Raw genomic sequence first — 8,709 nt, 5'->3', positions numbered from 1 at the left:
CACAAGACCTGTGTGATGGACAGACAAAACATAATAAGCACACCTCTGGCCATCAAGAGGATAGGCCCACAGTTGAGAGCTATGCAGACAGACTGCATTCTAAGTTAAACTAGAATGTACACACAAACCCTGTAACACCAGTGCTATACAATGCATACAACAACACTGCTCACACTCTGTCTACAGTTCTGGAACTTTCTACAAATATGTAGCTGGCCTGAGTGTGCAGGTTCCCCTGTAAGAGGTAATGCTGCCTGCTGTCTGTAACACTGATGCCCACACACAGGAAGGATGTCCATCATATAGGAAAGTTGAAGGGACCACGCCCACAAAATGTAGGGATGTATAATTGTTGGTTGCCATAACAGTGGTAATTGGAAGTACTACACAGCATGCTGTATGCAGGTAGCAAGTGGAGGGCACTGATTGGTTCAGAGGTCATCACCTGATCATGTGCATCACCTACAAATTCCAAGCTGCAATCTATGCAAAGCAGCTCATTCCATTTACTGGAGAGAGAGTGAGAGTGAGACAGAGAGAGAGAGTGTGTGTGTGTGTGTGTGTGTGTGTGTGTGTGAGAGAGAGAGAGAGTGTGTGTGTATATGGCACAGAACAAAAAAAAAATCCAAAAGAGTCTGCATTCCCATAACAGGTATGTGAAGTATATATCTATGTAACTGACCGTAGTACTTGGTCCATAATAATGGGATAGATGATGTGGAATGATTTATATGTGCCTTCAGGTGTTGTTGTTGTAATGATGTTCAGTTGAACAACTGCTAAGGACAATAGAGTCCGTCCCTGTGGGTAGTGGGCCATACCCATCAACAGTGCAGAGCAGAACTGACTGATAAGATGTAAGCCATCATAGCGTGTGTTGTGTAATGGGAAGTATGTATATTACGTGCCCAATAGCTGGTGGTGGAAGTAATGTCATTATGATGGAAACGCGGGATCCACAGCCCCCCCCCCTTGCAGGATACTCAGGTTAATCTGTACTGTAGCATGCAGGAATGTCATAGGTGTGTAACAGGGTTACCTGCAATCTGGCCCTACATATATCCCCCTAATGTCAGGCTGTGTCTATATGTGGCACCTGTCTGTGTTGTATCAAGACAGAACAGTGCAGCTGTGCAGGAAGGTGTTTTGAGATTTTGGACCTGATGTCTGAATGTACCCCACATATAGGTGTGCATATGTATATAAATATATATATATATATATATATATATATATATATATATATATATATATACAGATACCCATGTGTAGACATATATATGAGCACATATATGCAACAGGTATATCTACATATATAGATATATACCTATATGCACATGTCTACATATATACAAATACACACACAAACATATATGAATGTAAATACATGTGCCCTATATTACTACCACAGTGCTGCATGCTATGTGCGAGGAAACAGCACACATAGCAATACATAGAGATATCCACAGCTGTCAGTGTGTGCAACATGGATGGGTATGTCACATGTGAACCCTTTGTTGGGACCACATTGCCTTTGTCTGTAAAGTATGGAATGGGAATATGGGGAAGTATGGCAGGTATAGTTGTTGAGGTGGTCAGGGTTGGTAGATATAGAGGACAGCCTACAGGGGTGGTATGTGACACATGTGGTGGGAAAACACCCTGGATGGTCTGTGTGGTATGTGATGTGGACGCTCCATGGTCCCCAATATGGACATAATCGGAACAAGCCTGCCACCCACTGCTACTGGCAACAACAGTCCATGTCCTGAAGGTGCCTGGCCTGGATGCTGAGCAGGAGGAGCATGCTGGCCCTGTGAATGTGTACTGGGTGCCTTAGAGTGATGTAGCACATCCCACATGTGTCTGTGGAGCCCGTTATGGAACAGACCCTAGACCTGACCTCAGGGGACAGGAACATGTCTGTGTGTGCCCCCAGGGGGGAACAACATCCCCTGGGTTGGTTCCACCTGACGGTATTGCTGGACCAGTACATGAGAAGTACCCAGGGTGGGACACACATGTGATGTGCTGGGTAACATTGGCAGATGTGTTTGGAGAGGTGGTTCTGCTGGCCAATAGTACATAAACATGCTATTGTGTCACTGTTATACAACATATGTTCGTAGTAATAGTCTACACAATCCCAGAACATGTCCAGCAGCATGCATAAATAACCGCAATAACACAGTATGTCAGATGTGCAGCACACACATAGCAAGCATACCACAGGCATATATGGAACCATTGTGGCCCTGACAATGGCATGCATGTGAATATCGGTAACAGGCCAGCAATGATAGTGTTCACACAGGGAATATGGCTACAAACACATTGCACAAAGCATGGTACAGTATAATATCTGCCCCACTGGTAGGTAGGCTGTTGCCATACCTATTGAGTTGTGTGTACAGTTTGTTGTCACTGATATGGTGGGTGGGTGACAGTGATGTGTATTAAGACCTGTGGTAACCTTGCTGCATGACTTGCTCACACCTGTGTCCATCTTTATGTCTTTCACGCACGAAGTCTCATGGAAGGCTGCCAGCCTACACAGCAGCGGAAAATGACATTCTGCTGGATAGACTCATTCATCACTGTGCAACCTTGTTTGGCCTGGCTGCCCATGATCAACAGGAGTGGACCACCCTGTGGAATGAAGGATCAATGATGTCGGACTGCACAACTGCAGTTATGAGCAGGTCCGGCATCATTATTCTGACCTGCTTCGCAATGCCTGTCGGCATGCTGCTGCTGTCCAGGGGGATCACCTCACCACAGGTGTGGCCATGTCATCCATCCCCCTCTGACACATGTGGAGGAGCTCCTGGCCAGCCTAGTGGCAACTGCCCATCCGGCCAGCCACCAACCACCAGACACCTTTGTGGAGGTGGATGCCACCCACACACCGGCCGAGGAAAGCAGGTAAGGCCACAGGGCACATCCGTAGACCACTGTTGCATATACATCCACATTGGTACAGGTAGATTATACATATCTGACATGTCATAGATATATTTTGTTGCTGCATAGTAGTGATAAACATATGTCCATATGTGGTAGTATTGTGGAAATGTACTGTTGATGTATTGTAATACTGCACCCACTCTGTAGCACTGCCACAGTTGTGGCCACAGATGTTGCATTTCTCACCCTCTTATGTAGGTCCCTCGGGGATACCACCAAGGCAGCAGCCTGTAGCTGGTGAGTATGGTTTATGTAGATGCTTGCCAATACACCAGGCATGTAATGGCGATGGTATATTCCATGCATACATCTAACACACCTACCCAGAATGCATGCTGTACATGTGCACATATTTTTGTCTTGAAATGTACGGCATCACAGGGGTGACCATGATAGGGTATTGGTAGGGTATGTCAGACACCTGCACGATAACTAACATCCTGTCACTGTGGAATGTGTTCACAAGGAGTAACATAATGGTGGGAGACAGGGCCTACAGTAGGGACATGCTTGGAACAACATCCATATACAGTGCAACACCAGTGTATATACCTGTAGGACAATGGCAACTGCTGCAGAGATACACTATGGCATAAGACATTACAGCGGTCTATATTATCAGCTGGGACTAGGCTGTAACATGTCATGTTCAGTGTATGGGATGCTGCAAAGTGACACGTGTAGGGCTTACTTGTCATGCATCTGCAAAAATGCTGAAGGAGGCAGGAGGGGTGTCAGCATGATGCACCAGTGCAATGCAGCAGGTATCCTAAGGATGCTAAGAATGGCTGTATCTGCACATAGTCAGGTTCAGGACCTGTGGCAGCCATAACCCTACCCCCACAGCAGTAGTGATGGCAGTGTGTGAACACCAAGAGATGTGCACATGAGTAGACCTTGCAATCATGCAGATTAGGGGACATGTGTAGGGCAGACTGAACATACACTGGCAAATGCAGATGGCCCACGCTGATATACCCCTGCCAGGATTAGTGGCTGCTGCAGTACACACAACAAGAGGTGTGAAAAACTGTCATGATAAGGGTGTGCACACATATGCCCACACAGTGTGTATGCATCATGGTCAGAATCCGCACACCTAACACATTCCGTAGAGACTGCATTTGAAAGTACAGGACATATGTCGCATATCGGGTTCATGTACTGTTAAGATATGTGGTGATGTGGTCCCATGGCAGATCAAGGATGGGTGCATCATATCAATAAGGGTGTGTACACCCCCCATAGCCATGGTATGCTCTGATGGTTGTCAGTGTAAGAGTATCAGATTAGTCATACATGGTCCACTGATGTTGAGAGCTGTGAATCAGACATCAGGCATTCACAAATGACATCTGTCCATATGTCATCCCAGGTATGTGTTGCTGGAAAACATAGGGGCTCTGAGCATTAAAGCTGACATAACCAACACAGCAGTAGACATTCAGCAATGGGATGTACACCTTTGAGGTATGGTGCACAGTACAAGGCAGGGTGCAGAACAGGTGCACAGCAATACCATGTTCATGGGTGCAGTGGTATCCAGGGTAAGGGGCTTCACCTAGTGACACAGCACATGCATCACATACATGTATACTGTTGCTAGCATGGATTGACTATGGCTGCACTGCATGCTGTTGTGTACCATATGCTATGCATGTTGACAGAGGGGTAATAGGAGGACTGTGAGTACTATCATTGTGCAACCTCACCTGTATGTGTGTGTGTGTGTGTGTGTGTGTGTGTGTGTGTGTGTGTGTGTGTGTGTGTGTGTGTGTGCATCCTGATGGGTAGTTAGTTTGTCTGTAGGGTCACTCTGCTGAAGTAGAGGGAGGTTGATGCATGTATGATGCTTGTGTGCATTTGTGTGTGTTTGTGTGGCTGGCCATGTATGCACATGTGTGATTGTGGGGTGTTCATACAGCAGTACCTCCCTCTGGGATCATGCAGTACATGGACTGCCACATTACACACCAGGAATACGTGCCATGTGTGTAATCACAGGACAGCTGATAGTATAATATGGTCTGTAGCATGGAGCAGGCATTGAGAGTGAAGGTAGACACCAGGTACACCCTTAATATTGCATTCAGCAGAGTGGTCACCTACAACCCACATATGCAGCACTACAGATGCATTGAGGAAGTACTAATCAACACCAGGGAGTGTATCCAAATATTACAGTTGTCACATGATAGGCTGATTGAGCAGCATATTTGGCATGTACTGAGCATTACATATGCATGACACACCTGTGTGTGATATTATGGATAGAACATAGTAGCCCACATATATAGGGGCCATGTTCATGATGTCTGGACATTCACACGGTGAGCACCGAATGACAGCAGTGAGGCCATCTAAAACCACTACAGACAGGTCAGACATTTAATGTAGTAACAGGTCTTGTGTTGTGACTGCTTGTGTAGGCATTTAGAGGACTGATATGTTAATGAGTGGTATCAATGTGTGTATGTTAATAAATGTGATGCAGGATGGGGTACACATGAACATATACGTGGGACTGTCTTTAAAGTCATGGACAGGTAGGTATTGCTGAGGTGTGTGTTTGTGTGTGTGTGTGCGTGTGTGTGCGTGTGTGTGTGTGTGTGTGTGTGTGTGTGTGTGTGTGTACTGTTAGGCATATTTTAAAGTGCATTTATTGGTTTCCCCCACAGGTGGCAAGGTGGGTCAGGGTCCCTCCTGTATGCAATCTGATGGGTGTGTCTATACAGACATCGAAGATGATGATAACACTGTTGAGGCACAGGTGGGACTGTCAGGGGCCAACACTGTGCCATCATTTGACATCCCTTTTTTAGCCACCCCAACCCCGCACACAGTTACAGTGCCTATACATACCCCATCACCAGTGGTCATAGCGGAGGGACAGTTGGTGTTTGGTGGCAGTGCACAGGAAAGTGTGGTAACCATGCCTACTGTGTCTGGTCACAGCAGGCATAGCCATATGTCCAGGAGGGCACCACATAGGCAGATGTCCCAGGGTGCATGTGGTAGGGCTGCTGGACATCATGCCCCTGGCAGAGGCGACATAGCTGGTACCAGCGGGCTCATGTTTCAGGCTGTCATGGCAGCACAGGCATGTATGGAATGTTACACCAGACAGGGCCTGAGGCTGCAGAAGGCTGCCCTCACATCTGTAAGTGACAACATCTGTGAACTGTCTGGTGCCATTCGTGCTTATACCTAGCTCATGGATATACGGCTTGGTGAGATGATGGCCCTCATTGACTATGGCTGCACTGCATGCTGTTGTGTACCATATGTTAAGCATGTTGACAGAGGGGTAATAGGAGGACTGTGAGTACTATCATTGTGCAACCTCACCTGTATGTGTGTGTGTGCATTTGTGTGCATTCTGATGGGTAGTTAGTTTGTCTGTAGGGTCACTCTGCTGAAGTGGAGGGAGGTTGATGCATGTATGATGCTTGTGTGCATTTGTGTGTGTTTGTGTGGCTGGCCATGTATGCACATGTGTGATTGCAGGGTGTTCATACAGCAGTACCTCCCTCTGGGATCACGCAGTACATGGACTGCCACATTACACACCAGGAATACTTGTCATGTGTGTAATCACAGGACAGCTGATAGTATAATATGGTCTGTAGCATGGAGCAGGCATCGAGAGTGAAGGTAGACACCAGGTACACCCTTAATATCGCATTCAGCAGAGTGGTCACCTACAACCCACATATGCGGCACTACAGATGCATTGAGGAAGTACTAATCAACACCAGGGAGTGTATCCAGATATTACAGTTGTCACATGATAGGCTGATTGAGCAGCATATTTGGCATGTACTGAGCATTACATATGCATGACACACCTGTGTGTGATATTATGGATAGAACATAGTAGCCCACATATATAGGGGCCATGCTCATGATGTCTGGACATTCACATGGTGAACACCGAATGACAGCAGTGAGGCCATCTAAAACCACTACACACAGGTCAGGCATTTAATGTAGTAACAGGTCTTGTGTTGTGACTGCTTGTGTAGGCATTTAGAGGACTGATATGTTAATGAGTGGTATCAATGTGTGTATGTTAATAAATGTGATGCAGGATGGGGTACACATGAACATATACGTGGGACTGTCTTTAAAGTCATGGACAGGTAGGTATTACTGAGGTGTGTGTGTGTGTGTGTGTGTGTGTGTGTGTGTGTGTGTGTGTGTGTGTGTGTGTGTGTGTGTGTGTGTGTGTGCGTGTGTGTGTGTGTACTGTTAGGCATATTTTAAAGTGCATTTATTGGTTTCCCCCACAGGTGGCAAGGTGGGTCAGTGTCCCTCCTGTATGCAATCTGATGGGTGTGTCTATACGGGTGTGTCTATACAGGCATCGAAGATGATGATAACACTGTTGAGGCACATGTGGGACTGTCAGAGGCCAACACTGTGCCATCATTTGACATCCCTTTTTTAGCCACCCCAACCCCACACACAGTTACAGTGCCTATATATACCCCATCACCAGTGGTCATAGCGGAGGGACAGTTGGTGTTTGGTGGCAGTGCACAGGAAAGTGTGGTAACCATGCCTACTGTGTCTGGTCACAGCAGGCATAGCCATATGTCCAGGAGGGCACCACATAGGCAGATGTCCCAGGGTGCATGTGGTAGGGCTGCTGGACATCATGCCCTTGGCAGTGGCGACATAGCTGGTACCAGCAGGCTCATGTTTCAGGCTGTATTGGCAGTGCAGGCATGTATGGAATGTTACACCAGACAGGGCCTGAGGCTGCAGAGGGCTGCTCTCACATCTGTAAGTGACAACATCTGTGAACTGTCTGGTGCCATTCGTGCTTATACCGAGCTCATGGATATACGCCATGGTGAGATGATGCCGCATGGACATAGGCCAGCAACACCAACAGCTGGCAGTCAACATGGACATGCTAGGACACCAAGGGGCTCCCGTAGTGGCAGTATCAGCCCCTGCAGTGCAGGGGGGCTGTGCACACCACACCACAGCAGGCCACATTCACATGGTCCTGGCCGGTCCCAGGAGGGACCTGGTACCAGCGGACATTTGTCATTAGCAAGTAAGAGTAGCACATCGTGGCCTTTACCTGGACATGCCCATGGAACCCCTGGCAGGCACAGTCCACGTGTCTGTGGCTGGAGGCAGTGAACTTCACACTCTGCCAGCTATTGTCTGCAGCTGTCCATAAACACTTGTGTAGGGCAACCACATGGCAGAACTGTGTGCATGCATAACCACACACTATACAAGCACACCTAGGGCAACCCCTTTCCTACATACACCACAGCACCCCACCCAGCTCACCACAGTACACCCTTCACCCACACACATGGTGTCAAAAGTATGGCCCAGCCTTGGCTTCTGGCAAACCAAAATCACACCCTCTGCATATTATGATACCTGTGCCACATCACTGTCATCCATACCATCAATGCAGGGACAGGCTAATATGGTTCTGATGCACACGGTGACTGTACTGCAGTGTACCACAGTACTGCAGTGTAACATGCTGTACGAAGTAAAGTGTAATGCATATATGGCATGTAGTGTAGCCATCCAGCAATTATGCATTATAGCTGTTAGTAACACTGGTTGATTGTGGTCTCTAAAATGTTATCCATTTGTGTTGTAGGTGTACATGAGTCAGCACAAGGATGTCCTGTGCATATGATGATACCTGTGCCACATCCCTGCCATCCACACCATCAAGGCAGGGGCAGGCTAATATGGTTC

Source organism: Protopterus annectens, chromosome 4.part1, assembly GCF_019279795.1.
Source record: "Protopterus annectens isolate FY-2018-M chromosome 4.part1, PAN1.0, whole genome shotgun sequence".
Taxonomy (NCBI): Eukaryota; Metazoa; Chordata; order Ceratodontiformes; family Protopteridae; genus Protopterus; species Protopterus annectens.
This window is presented reverse-complemented; position numbering follows the sequence as displayed.